This window comes from Mirounga leonina, unplaced genomic scaffold (genome assembly GCF_011800145.1).
Source record: "Mirounga leonina isolate KUSES-001 unplaced genomic scaffold, KU_Mleo_1.0 Mir_115, whole genome shotgun sequence".
Taxonomy (NCBI): domain Eukaryota; kingdom Metazoa; phylum Chordata; class Mammalia; order Carnivora; family Phocidae; genus Mirounga; species Mirounga leonina.
The window spans coordinates 15,764,960-15,779,936 of NW_023270268.1; the positions used below are offsets into that span (position 1 = coordinate 15,764,960).

Genomic DNA, 14,977 nt, shown 5'->3' on the forward strand with positions numbered 1-14,977 from the left:
AGAACTTGTCAAACTCAACACCCAAAAAACAAATAATCAAGTCAAAAAGTGGCCAGAAGATATGAAAAGACACTTCTGTGAAGACATACAAATGGCTAACAGACACATGAAAAAATCTTCATCATCATTAGCCGTCAGGGAAATCAAAATCAAACCACATTGAGATACCACCTTACACCAGTTAGAATGGCAAAAATGGACAGGGAGAGAACAAATGTTGGAGAGGTTGTGGAGAAAGGGGAACCCTCTTACACTGTTGGTGGGAATGCAAGTTGGTGCAACCACTTTGGAAACCAGTGTGGAGGTGCCTCAAAAAGTTAAAAATAGAGCTACCCTATGACTCAGCAATTGCACTCCTGGGTATTTACCCCAAAGACACAAATGTAGTGAAAAGAAGGGCCATATGCATCCCAATGTTCATAGCAGCAATGTCTGCAATAGCCAAACTGTGGAAAGAGCCGAGGTGTCCTTCAACAGATGAATGGATAAAGAAGATGTGGTCCATATATACAATGGAATCAGAAATCTCAGCCATCAGAAAGGATGAATACCCAACTTTTACATCAACATGGATGGGGACTGGAGGAGATTATGCTAAGTGAAATAAGTCAAGCAGAGAAAGTCAATTATCATATGGTTTCACTTATTTGTGGAACATAAGGAATAGCATGGAGGACATTAGGAGAAGGAAGGGAAAAATGGGGGGGAATTGGAGGGAGAGATGAACCATGAGAGACTATGGACTCTGAGAAACAAACAGGGTTTTGGGGGGGGGAGGGGGGATTGGTTAGCCCGGTGATCGGTATTAAGGAGGGCACGTACTGCACGTATAGCACTGGGTGTTATACGAAAACAACGGATCGTGGATCACCACATCAAAGACCAATGATGTACTGTATGGTGACTAACATAACGTAATAAAATTAAAAAAACCCAAAAAGACAGTATGGTATGGCACAAAAACAGACACATAGATCAATGGAACAGAATAGAGAGCCCAGAAATGGACCCTCAACTCTATGGCCTACTCATCTTCGACAAAGCAGGAAAGAATTTCAAATGGAAAAAAGACCGTCTCTTCAACAAATGGTGTTGGGAAAATTGGACAGCCACATGCAGAAGAATGAAACTGGACCATTTCCTTACACCACACACAAAAATACACTGAAAATGGTTGAAAGTCCTAAATGTGAGACAGGAGTCCATCAAAATCCTAAAGGAGAACACAGGCAGCAACCTCTTCGACCTCAGCCACAGCAACTTCTTCCTAGAAACATCGCCGAAGGCAAGGGAAGCAAGGGCAAAAATGAACTATTGAGACTTCATCAAGATAAAAAGCTTTTGCACAGCAAAGCAAACAGTCCACAAAACCAAAAGACAACCGACAGAATGGGAGAAGATATTTGCAAATGACATATCAGGTAAAGGGCTAGTATCCAAAATCTATAAAGAACTTCTTAAACTCAACACCCAAAGAACAAATGATCCAATCAAGAAATGGGCAGAAGACATGAACAGACATTTCTTTTTTTTTTTTTTTTAAGATTTTATTTATTTATTTGAGACAGAGAGAATGAGAGACAGCATGAGAGGGAGGAGGGTCAGAGGGAGAAGCAGACTCCCCGCTGAGCAGGGAGCCCGATGCGGGACTCGATCCCGGGACTCCAGGATAATGACCTGAGCCGAAGGCAGTCGCTTAACCAACTGAGCCACCCAGATGCCCTGAACAGACATTTCTGCAAAGAAGACATCCAAATGGCCAACAGACACATGAAAAAGTGCTCAACGTTGCTCAGCATCAGGGAAATCCAAATCAAAACCTCAATGAGATACCACCTCACACCAGTCAGAATGGCTAAAATTAACAAGTCAGGAAATGACAGATGTTGGTGGGGATGCAGAGAAAGGAGAATCCTCCTACACTGTTGGTGGGAATCGAAGCTGGACAGCCACTCTGGCAAACAGTATGGAGGTTCCTCAAATAGTTGAAAATAGGGCTACCATATGATCCAGCAATTGCACTACTGGGTATTTATCCCAAAGTACAAATGTAGGGATCCGAAGGTGTACGTGCACCCTGATGTTTATAGCAGCAATGTCCACAATAGCCAAACTGTGGAAAGACACAAGATGTCCATCAACAGATGAATGGATAAAGAAGTTGTGGTATATATTTACAATGGAATATTATGCAGCCATCAAAAGGAATGAGATCTTGCCATTTACAACAACGTGGATGGAACTGGAGGGTGTTATGCTGAGCAAAATAAATCAGAGAAAGACATGTATCATATGACCTTACTGATATGAGGAATTCTTAATATCAGGAAACAAACTGAGGGTTGCTGGAGCGGTGGGGGGTGGGAGGGATGGGGTGGCTGGGTGATAGGCTTTGGGGAGGGTATGTGCTATGATGAGTACTGTGAATTGTGCAAGACTGTTGAATCACAGATCTGTACCTCTGAAACAAATAAGACATTACCTGTTAAAGAAAAAAAGATAGCAGGAGGGGAAGAATGAAGGGGGGGAAATCGGAGGGGGAGACTAACCATGAGAGATGATGGACTCTGAAAAACAAACTGGGGGTTGTGGGGGGGGGTGGGAGGATGAGTTGGCCTTGTGATGGGTATTAAAGAGGGCATGTTCTGCATGGAGCACTGGGTTTTATACGCAAACAATGAATCATGGAACACTACATCAAAAACTAATGATGTAATGTATGGTGATTAACATAACATAATAATAATTAAAAAAAGATGGTTTCCTTGGTTCTAAGATTTGCGAGTTTTACTATTCCATGCCGGCGTGTTGGTCTGTTTTCCTTGATCTTGGTAGGGGTCCTCTCTGCCTCTAGGACACGAATGTTTGTTTCATTCCCCAGATTAGGGAAGTTCTCAGGTATGATTTGCTCAAATATATCTTCTAGTCCTCTCTCTCCACCCCTTCAGGGATCCTAATAATTCTTTGAATTGGAACATTGGAACATTTCATGGTGTCACTTATTTTTCTAAATCTGTTTACGTGGATTTTAAACTGTATCTCCCAGGCCTCCTCTTTTTTCTTCTTTACTATCAACTTGTCTTCTAGATCACTAATTCGTTTTTCTGCCTCGTTTACCCTAGCTATTAGAGTATCTAGATTAGATTGGATCTCATTGATAGCATTTTTAAGTTCTGCCAATTCAGCTTTCATTTTTGCCCTTAGAGACTCTATGTTGCCATTAATCGATTTCTCCATTCCTGCTATTGTCTTCATAACTGTTACCCTGAAGTCGATTTCTGACATCTTGGTTATATCTGTATCCATTTGTAAATCTGTGGCAGAAGTCACAGTCTCTAAGTCTTTCCTATTTTGGGGGTTCCTCCTCCTAGTCATTCTGTTGAGGAGTGGTTGAGGGAGTGTACAGAGTCCAAATTATTGACCACAACCCAAGCAAGATGCACCTGTTTTATAGGGACCTTAGGGTTGTCAGCCTCTTGTTCTCCCAGCCTGTCTTCTGGGGGAGGGGCAGCTGCCCTGTTACTCAGGCAACCCTGTTTGGGCAGAGTTGCCCTGCCACCTGTGGGGGAGGGGATGGGCTCAGTGAAAACCAATTTTCTGGGGTTTTTGTTCTCTGGTGGCTTCCTCTGGCAGCTTTCCCCGTATCTTCCATGAGTCAGAGCAGAAGAGACTGTTTCCAACCCTCTGCCTCAAAACAGAGATACTGCAGTTTGTTCTTCAGTGAGCTCTCCTGGCCACACTATCTCCGTTTCTGTCTGTGCTGCTAAAAACTGCAGTGTCCTGGGTTGTGTGCCCCTCAGCACCACTCCCAGTCCTCACCTCCAGATTGGGGCACGTCTCTTCCCTTTGTGCTTCTAAAACTGCCAGCTGCCCCCAGTTCACACAGGCAGCCCACTGCTCCAGGTTTCAGTCTGGGGGCCTTCCCTAAAGTCCTTTCCCCACCGCTACCGGTCTGCGAGTCTGTGCCCCATCCCCATTGCGGGAGGCTTTTGCCCACCAGCAGTGCAGGATCCTGAAAGTCCCCTACCCCTTCCGTTTATCTTCCTATATCTGCCTATGGAATCACAGCTCCCCACTTCATACCTTGAAACCAACCGCCTGTGATATTCTGTTTGTAGAGATCCAGATATATCTTCTTAAATCTCAGGCTGATTTCATGGGCATTCAGAGTGGTCTGGTAGATATCCAGCTCAATTCAGGGGACCGGTTGGAATAAGGTCCCCTACCCCTCCACCGTCTTTTCCTCCCAACTGGTCAGGGCTTTTTGAGGATAGCTTATATCTGCTCCATGCAGCATCAACTGGGCAGCTAAACTAGGGCAGGAGAAATCTCTTCCAATGATGGTTGGTACTGGCCATTTGCTGGGAGCTCACCTGGGGCTATTGGCTGGGTCCTTTGTTTACTTCCATGTGTTCTCTTTACATGGCTAGATCAGGCTTCATTTCCTACATTATGGTGGCTGAGAGCTGAGAGGGAGTATCTCAGGAGTTAGAGTTACAAAAATATAGCCTCCATGTACAAGCACTTTCCAAACATCTGTTAGCATAACACTTTCTAATGTCTCATTGGCTAATGCCAGTCACCTGGCCAAGCCCAGAAATAATGTATGAAAGGAGTATGCAAGGCATGCTTACCAGTAAAAGTGCTTCGTTGGCAAGTCACCAAGGGAATAGTCTGCTATACATAAAATGTAGTAAAGTTTATGCAAGTTTTGTAGATTCTTTGAAGAGACTGCATTTTTTTAGGTCACAGAGCTCAATATATGTTTATCTGACTATATTTATTGACCAATTATTCAGATCTTCTATATCTTTATTTATGTCAGTGATAAACTGGTGTGTAAAAATCTCCACCTACTATTGTGTTTTGTTTGTTTGTTTTTTAATTTAGTGGTTATCTTAGTTCAGGCTTATAACAGAATGCCATGGACTGGGTGGTGTACAAACAACAGAAATTTAATAGGCTGTGAAATCCAAGGTCAAGCCCTTGGCAGATGTGGTGTCTGATGAGGCTTGCTTCTTGGTTCACAGAAGGCTGTCTTCTAACTGTCCAATGTGTGCTGAAGGGGCAAGAGAGCTTTCTGGGGTTTCTTTGAAGAGGGCACTCGTTTCATTCAATCCCATTCAAGAGGGCTCTGACCTAACCACCACCCAAAGGCCCCCTCTTAATACCATCCCATTGGGGGTTAGGATATCAACATAATGAATTTTGGGGGGCACACATCATTCCATAATCGTGGTCTTTATATTTATAACAGTTCCTATTTTGTTAATTTTTATGTAATTTAGTGCAAATATGTTATGGTTCATGAATATTTTCAATTTTACCTTTCATAAGTGACAAGTGGCTATCGTTGTACTATATACTTTTTTGTTTGCTTGTTCCAAGTGTTTCCTTTTTTTCATATTAGTATTATAAATGACCATTTTTGTCTTAACCCTCAGTCACTTTTATTATTTCTTGTTGTTCTATTGAATTTGTAATGACTCCATCTGAAATTCTTTGTCTTTTCATTGACTATTAAGAGCCTTCCTTTTGAATATGACCTGTTTTCTTAGACAATGAAACCATTCACAAATCTTGTTAGTTTATACTTTTCATAAATTTGAAAAAGGAGAGGAAACAGATCAAGTAATCAATTTAAAAGCATTGAATCTTTCAGTGTTGGTACAATAAATTAAAGTGACAATCTCTAAATGTGTGAATAAAGCGAAGTAGAATCCTTATTTTCACTTTTTCAGTTTCTCTTTCTCCTTTTCTCTATTTAAACAGCCAACATTTGAGGAAAAGAGAGGAGTAGAAATTATTTGAGTGAATATGGTATCCCTGTACCTTATATTTTAAAAATGTGTTGCATTTGACAATCTTTCTAACATACTTGACAGGTCATTTTCCTGTTGTATTGGGAAGGAAACAAAGCAAAAAGAAGATAGCTAATTTTCCACAGTTCCACAGTGTCAAGGTGTCATTCCATTCAGCCACACCAGGTTCATTGCTAAATTGATTTATTTTCTTCATGAAGAGCTGGCATCCCGAGGACTACACAGATAACAGTTAATTCCTAAATGGAGCACAATGAATTTGGTACTGAAGTGAAGGGCTTTATTTCTTCCTGTTTTGAAAATCTGTAGTTATTGTGTTTAAAGGAGAGAAGAAGGGATTATTTTTATAAATGTTCAGATTGTTAAAATTAATTTCAGTGGTGTTGGGAGTTGGGAATATGGAAATTTTCAAGGTTGATGCTTCTAAAGAAAGTAAAAGCTGTCTGCCTTGCATTTCAGTGACTTGAATAAGAGAAAAGTTTAGATAGGCCATTTAGCTCCTTCCTTATAGGAGGAAGGAAATTAGCAATTTAGTGTAGATAAAATCGTGGTAAAAATGGACCCTCATTCTTTAACTTTTACATAGAAATCTAGGAGTTATACAGTGGACAATTGTTTTTATTTTAAACCTTAATTTTAGGTTAATAGAACAATAGCCAATTATGGCAGAGCAGAATGTCAGCAAAACCATGTGTGAAGGAAAACAGTTTCTCTCATCATGTCAGAGTTATGGTCAGCAAAGAGCAGTTGTCATAAAATGTGACTTAATTCTTCCTTGCTCTTTGGAATCTCTTCCTTCTGTATTTCTCTACTCTGTTTTCATTTCATACTCTAATTTTAGGAACTGTAGTATAAAGATGCTTCCCGTGTGGCCTTGAACTCAGTATATCAGGTTGTTGTCCTTTAGCTCATTGTCAACCAGTTTATCAATACTATGGCCATTGATTCCCTGTGTTTTAATCTTTTCTCTCTCATTTCTCCTTATCAGTTTCCTGGGAATATCTACAGTGTTTAACAAAAAGGAAGAGGTCGCTAATTGTGAGATGCAGACAATGGCCTCAGGGAAGATACCTTGGGTGAAGGAGGCTTTTCCATACTCCCCAAATCACAATGAATCTATTATTATTGATAGCTTTCTTTGTTGGGGTTTAGCAAATGATTTACTTATCAAGAACAGGGAGACAGAGTGAAATCAATTATGAGAAGGCTGCCAAAGGCCATGGCAAAGGTTTTTCATATATTCAGAGTTATGGAACTTCTGTTTAAGAGATGAAAGAGGAATGCTTTGCTTTTCTTCTTCAGTTGCATAAAATTACAGATTTAGGATCAATTTGCCCAGCATTTTATGAGGAAATACAGTGCGGGTTCAGTCTAAGACATCTACAATTAAAAACGATGAATTCTTGGGGTATCTGGGTGGCTCAGTCAGTTAAGCCTCTGCCTTTGGCTCAGGTCATGATCCCAGGGCCCTGGGATTGAGCCCCAGGTCAGGCTCTCTGCTCAGCAGGTCAAATAAATAAATAAATAAATAAATAAATAAATAAATAAATAAATAAATAAGTTCTTAAAAAAAAGGATGAATTCTTAAAAGTGACTTTGAAATATGTGCTAGTTATCTTTTAGAATTAAAAAATCCTTTGTTTTGTTTAAAAATCTTGAATAAAAAACAAGTTTTAGTAGTGTAGCAAAAGTAATATATCATCAAAAATTATTTGCTCACAGATTTGTTTCTGAGTAGCAAATACTCTAATTTTGAACATAATGTTGACTCTATCCTGTGTTTAGGTCACACTGAAAAACAAATTTAATCTTCCTTATAAAACTGTGTATATATCTGTCATTAAGATGTTTTTAAACCGTAATTGGTGAATATAGCATTTCTTTCTTTCTTTTTTTTTGAACATAGCATTTCAAAATAGGAATAGATCTTATAAATCTCTCTTATAGAGATGAGAAAATTGAGACCCTCCAAAGGTCAAATAGTTGCTTAATGCCACAGAACAGTTAAATGCTAACTCATGAAATATACTTTTACATTTAAATAACATCTATTTTCTTCATTGCACTTAAATTTGTATTTATTTACTTATGCTCATTGTCTCCCTTAGCATAATGTAAATGTCATGAGGCCAGGGATTTTTTGGTGTGTTTCATTCACTGCTATGTCCCAACATCTACAACAGTGCCTGGCACATAGTAGGTGTTCAACACATATTTATTGAGTCGATGAAAGTATGATTAGGGAAGAGTATGGGCTGTAGTGCTTTTTCAGTTTGGTGTCAGGCCATTTGTGTTTGCTGGCTTGGTAAGAAGTTTCATGCAATAGGTAGAACTTGATCTATATGTTAAAGGCTGGTATTGCTTGGTGGTGAAGGGAGTGAACATACTAGGTAAGTGTTGCTATGAACTAGGGGCAAAGATCTGGAGGGAGGTTGACATAGCTGCAACAGGGTGAGAGTAGGCCACCACTAGTGTTTCGAGATCACACATACTTTTCTCAAATTGGACCTGGTGGAAAAGATAGCCTGACAGCATGGTCAGCACTACTAAGTTTTTTCACTGAGAGTGGTAAAAGTCCTTGGCCTATTTGACTTTGACTTGAATAGGCCAAAGGTCAAATAGTCATTTGGTTGTCCAGTCAGACATCTGTCTTCAGGATTCAGAAATATGACTGTTCCATCTTCACTACCATGTCTATTGTGATGCCTGTTTTTTTCCTAACCCACTTATTGACACAGCCCTCATGAAAGGTGCCAGATTTCCCTATATAATAAAGGATGATGATGATGATTATGGCACTTTGCATTTGTACAACACAAAATTTTTCATGACACTTGCACATAATTATCTCATGAACAGATTCTGCACTGCAGTAAATTGCAGTGTCATATAAAATGATCTGAAATCAGTTGTGCTACCTGAGCAGTGTCCGCTGATCCTAGTGGGGAAAGGAAAATTGAGTCTAACTTGACTTCATTTTCCAGTTAAAATATCACATCAGTTAAAGGCCGATCGACAGCCACACTGGTATTCATAGGTCCTATTTTGCATAAGACAGCATCAATCTATTTAGTCTTTGTACTATCATGAGTTTTATATACATTACATATAAATGCTTCCCTGGTTTAAAGAAGTATTGCATTAGTCAGTGAAATGATGGGTCAGTTTTAGTTTTTTTTTTTTTTTTTAAGATTTTTTATTTTATTTTATTGAGAGAGACAGAAAGAGAGCATGAGAGAGAGGAGGGTCAGAGAGAGAAGCAGACCCCCTGCTGAGCAGGGAGCCCGATGCGGGACTCGATCCTGGGACTCCAGGATCATGACCTGAGCCGAAGGCAGTCGCCTAACCAACTGAGCCACCCAGGCGCCCCAAGGGTCAGTTTTAGTTTTAAGAGTCATTACCACTGGGGCACCTGGGTGGCTCAGTTGGTTAAGCGACTGCCTTCGGCTCAGGTCATGAACCTGGAGTCCCTGGATCGAGTCCCGCATCGGGCTCCCTGCTCGGCAGGGAGCCTGCTTCTCCCTCTGACCCTCCCCCCTCTCATGTGCTCTCTCTCTCTCATTCTCTCTCTCTCAAATAAATAAATAAAATCTTTAAAAAAAAAAAAAAGAGTCATTACCACTCGTTCAGCGAAGTATATTGATAACTCTTCCAGTGAGTGTCTTGCCATTCTAGCTTGTAAAATGTTGCCTGGGGGTCTGAATCCTACATCTCCCTGAACCCAGTCCACAGGAGGCAGGTGACCCAATGCGAAGGTTTGGCGTCTAGAAACCAGTCAATGCCTACCTCAACCTTGGAACTAATGAGGCTATTATGATGAATCATAGTCCAGTGTATTTATTATTTAACTAAATCACTTACAGATAAGATATGCTCATTGGGGCCTGGATTTAATTTCATATATTCATATGTGTTTTGTACTTTAAAAGGAGTTTCTAATCATTGATTTCATTGGTGTTAAGACACATTAATACATTTCTACATGCAACATGAGAGAAATGCGATACTTTTTGAGAAATGTCCCAAATGCCCATATAAATACACTGCTTTCATTATTTTTATAAAGTAAGTGAAGAAAACCATACTTAATATGTAAGTAGCTTTTTGTATGCCTTTCTATAAGAAGGATGACTTGACAATGGAGAGTACACAAATAACATTGCAGCTAGGGTTGCCAGATAAAATACAGGATGCCAAATAAAATTTGAATTTCAGATAAACAACAAGGAGTTTTTCAATTTGTGTCCCAGGTATTGTATTTTTTTAGTATAAATTTGTCCCAAATATTGCATTATTTTAATAGTTCAAATTTAACTGAGTGTCTTGGATTTCTGTTGGCTAATGCTGCCAATCCTAGATGCAACTTAGGGGCAGGCAGGCCCTAAAATTTGTGATAAAGGTGCAGCCAGTTTTCTTCAGGCAGAGTATATTATTCCATGGTTCTTGAATGTGTCATCCAATTCTCTTTTCTCTCTATAAGAAGTGTTTAGAACAGTATTGGAACTGTTTAGATATCAAATCTGTTTATCTGCTTACTGGCAGCAGGCTTCTATGAACTGAGAACATTTCCCTGATACCAGGGTTCAGAACCTCTAAGGATAAGACTTTAAGTGACTGTTAATATCCAGAATGATATTACCCATTGGCTATCCTCAACTGTGGATCTCATAGGCATGAATTACTATATTCCAAATTGATCTAGTTTCTTGTCCCACACCTGCTTACCCTGTATCTATGTTAATGATACTGATACCCAGCCCATCATTCAAGCCAGACACTTGGGAGCCAGGAAATGAGGGGTCTTCCCTTCCCTTATTCTCTTTCTCCCATCCAGTCAGTCCTGTGGAATTCCTTTTCTCCCTGTTTCCTTTGCCATTGCATTAGTGGCAGCACCCCCGTGTCTCTGTCTCCCCTTCTCTTCACTCCCTTCACCCTTGCATAGTGGGGAACACACTGGGATGATGAGAATGCCCTTTCACTTCTGTGGCTCTAGAGGGACTAGACCATATTCTATCTATGCCTGCAGGTACTTAGTAAGTAGGGTCTCATAGAAAAAAATCAGAACATGGAAGGATCTTGCAAATGCATTCATCATTCTGCCTAGAGTGCTTTTCGCTAAGCTCTGCTCATCTCACTGGTATCTCAGTGTTGCATTGCTCATTCTCTAGAAAATGCCCCTTGCCACTTATTTCCCATGGGTTCTCCCAGCTTCCCTCATTTCCATTCATTCTCATTGATTCCCATCCCACCATAGGGATTGTTTTTGTGAGCTATTTCTCAGAAACATTTTACCCACCTCCAACAATCAGAAACATATGCCGACATGCACACACACACACACACACGTACTTGTGTGCATGCATGCACTTTATCCATCCTATTATTGCTAAACATTCTATATAGAATCATTCTAAGAGCATAATTTGCTTTTCAGTCTCAACAAACTATAATTATTGGCCTTTATATTTAATTATGTCACTTCAGGTCAGATTTTTGTCCTCATGAATTCATAGGGACTTTTGCATCCTTGAGTGAGCAAATCTTGGATCCTGTGTTCCCAGACAATTTATATTCTTTTAAAATTTACAGTTTTGTTTCTTTTTCACTTAACAATGATAAATTCGTTCTCTTTCTCCTTCTTCTTTAAGGCAGTCTAGGGAGATGAAAGTTTGATAGCCAGAACCTGAGAACTAAATGTACTTTTATAATAGACTTAGAATTAATACATTGCAGTGGGATGCAAAAATCCCTTTCTATCCTTACCCAGTGAAGCAAATATTACTGGGTGAATTATTTTAATAAAAGAAACTTATTTCTAAACATTTAGCCTTAACTGTGTCCTAAACAACTCAAGATTCTTTTATTAGTAATTTCTAATATTTGTTAGACAAAATTTTCTTTTATGATGTCTCCCAACACACTTTTAAGATGCAACATCATTATATTGCCAATGAGATACTTTCTCAATAATAGCTTTTCAATTTCTCTAAAAATTCTAATTTCTTCTTAATTTCACATGCCCTTCAACAAATGAATCTCCCTCAGCTCTAGAATTTCTTTCTGCTCATTAGTGCTATATATAAGCTCATTCTTATGAACTCACAGCTGTCACATATTATAAGTTTATCTTCTGTGGCAAGTACTAGCATTTGGCAGGTTAAGTTTATCTGTGGGTCACTAGTGTGATAATGGTGGACACACCAGGAACTGGGGATAAATCTGAAGTGGCAGATGCTGTGGAAACATTGGATCTTGAGATCAGAAAGGTTCAGTGGGATGCAGAGTAGCCAGTCCCGAATCTCTCAGATTAAGAAAAAGTTCCGATGTGCCCACATACACGTGCACCCTCACACATACACACGTGTGCATACATGTGCACACACACACATCTTTAAAAACCAAAGGATAGTTTGAAGTGCAAATGGAAGCAGAGGTGGAAGTAGAAAAATAAAAAGAAATATTTGCCTCAGGAGGTAATGTTGGAGCAAAAATAGTCACAGATCCCACCAGGAATTATGAAGAAAACAGACCCCAGAGTTTAAGATGGCTCTCTGGGACTATCTCCCTGATACAGAAGCTCTGGTCTTTGTCTGCAGAGATGCCTTGGCACTTTTGCTATACCTTAGAAACAGCCCGTGAAATTCAAGAGGGGCACCTGGGTGGCTCAGTTGGTTAAGTGGCCAATTCTTGATTTCAGCTCAGGTCATGATCTTAGGGTTTTGAGATCAGGCCCATGTCGGGCTCCGCACTGCGTATGGAGCCTGCTTCAGATTCTCTCTCTCCCTTTGCCCCTTCTCCCCCCAAAAAAGAACTTTCAGAAAGTGTGAGGGTTGTTGACAGTGGTTGGGTTCTCAGCTCTGTTTGGTAAAATAGACAAATCATTCAGAGTCCAGCACTTTATCCTAAGAATCAGTGGTTTATAACAGAGCCACCACGGGATGAGGTGTGTGTGCCTGAGGGGCAAGTGGTTGGTGATTAGATCTGGGAATTGTCCACATATGGTTTTAATGGAAGCCTTGGGTGTGAAAGAAATTATCCAAGGAGAGACTGAAGAGTGAGAAGAAAAACATCATTTAACACGTGGATGAAAGAAACCACCATTATATGGGAACTGAGAGGACAGAAGGAACTACACTTTCTATTATTGCAACCTGCCTCTGCCCACCCACTCCTGACCTCCTTTATTCTAATCCAAGTTTTCTATTTCCTATAGCATTTATCACCTACTAAAATACTATGTAATGTCATTTACTTTTTAATAGTTATGTTATGCTTTTTATCTTCCCTGACCCCCATTTCTTACTGGAAGGTAAGCTCCATGAAGCAAGTGGCTTTGTTGATATATTCTAAGCAGATAGAACAGTGCCTGGTACTTTGTAACTTTATTGAATAAATGAAAAAAATAATGTCTCGACAAGTTTCCGTTGATAGTGTCAAAAATTTCAGGGAAGTCACCTAAAACAAGTGAGGCAATGAGTAATCCACTGGTGCTCTAAGGAGGAGCCCTATCAATGGCAAGATAGCAATAGATGCTGGACTAGGGTTGGGTTGAATGATGGATGGGGGGTGAGGAAGTGGAGAGGGCAAAGAGGAATTACTCTTTCAAAAGACTTTGCTTGGAAATTAAGAAAAAGGTGGTACTTACAGGAGGACTCGGGGTCAAGGAAGGATTTTACATTATTTGTTTTTGTTTTTTTTAATGGGTGCCACTCACAGGGCAATGGCAGAACATGATCTGTTCCCTGGAAGTGGTGAAGGGATGCTTTCCGTTAGGGGAAGGTCACTTTAGTGGTTGTGGAGAGGGTGGCCTAGAGCAGGAGAGACTAGGCTCAAGGACCCAGATGGGCCACTGCTGTCAGAGAGGATGGGAGTGCTGTTATCCCTGACCGTGCCCTGGGTCTCTTCTCCACTGACTGTCATTGACCACCATTCCTTTCCCTCTGCCCTGCTCTTCTACTTCAACCCCCCTGGAATGCCTTCTGAGATTAGCAGTCTCCTCTTAGTCTCTCCTCTGAAACTTCACCTCCTGGCTTTAGGTGAAAACTAGTTGTTCTCTGAAGGTCCTGTGCTGGGGTTTGGAGATGGGCCTTTGTGAAGTAATTAGGTTAGATGAGATCAGGAAGATGGGGTCCTCATGATGGGATAGGTGCTCTTATAACAAGATCAGTCACCCCCCAGCACAGTCCTCCCTCCACCCCCCAGTCATGTGAGGATACAGCAGGAACGTGGCCATCTGCAAGCCAGGAAGAGAGCCCTTGTGGGGGTACAGAATTGGCTAGTACCTTGATCTTAGACTTCCCAGCTTTCTGAATTGTGAGAAATAAATTCCTGTTTATTCTTGCTTAAGACATTCCATCTGTGGTCTTGTTATGGTACCTCAAACTGACTAATGTACTATTTCATTTATCTTACTGCTCAAATTCCACATTTGGTCACTGGGAGTTCTTTAGGTTATGTTCTGTGTCCCTTTGACATAACCTCATCATTATAAGTTTTTTTTTTTTTTCTTTTGAACACTAACTTGCTGGCAATACAAGATGCTCCAGGCTCATTTAGTATATATGTCCTGCCCCCAGTCCTAGAATCAGGCATTTCTCCAAGGAGTCCTGATTCTTTTTCTTAGAGAATGGTATTAAAAACCAAGATCTGGGGGCACTTGGGTGGCTCAGTTGGTTAAGCGTATGACTCTTGATTTCAGCTCAGGTCATGATCTCAGGGTCGTGAGATGGAGCCCCGTGTTGCAGTCTGCTCTGGGCATGGAGCCTGCTTAAGATTCTCTCTCTCCCTCTCTCTCTGCCCTTCCCTCCTAACACTCATGTGCTCTTTCTCTCTTAAGAAAGAAAGAAAGGGGGCGCCTGGGTGGCTCAGTGGTTAAGCGTCTGCCTTCAGTTCAGGTCACGATCCCAGAGTCCTGGGATCGAGCCCCACATTGGGCTCCCTGCTCAGCGGGAGTCCTGCTTCTCCCTCTCCCACTCCCCCTGCTTGTGTTCCCTCTCTCACTGTGTCTCTCTCTGTCAAATAAATAAATAAAATCTTAAAAAAAAAAAAAAGAAAGAAAGAAGGAAGAAAGAAAGAAAGAAAGAAAAAGAAAGAAAGAAAGAAAGAAAGAAAGAAAGAAAGAAAGAAAGAAAGAAAGAAAGAAAGAAAGAAAGAAA

The 14,977-nt window shown here is 40.5% G+C and overlaps 1 protein-coding gene across 1 annotated transcript in view; it reads left to right on the forward strand.

Annotated features, from left to right (window-relative positions):
• NEK10 (NIMA related kinase 10) overlaps window positions 1-14,977 on the forward strand; it is a 232,301-nt gene that overhangs the window by 122,998 nt on the left and 94,326 nt on the right. The gene's annotated exons all lie outside the window — the stretch shown is intronic.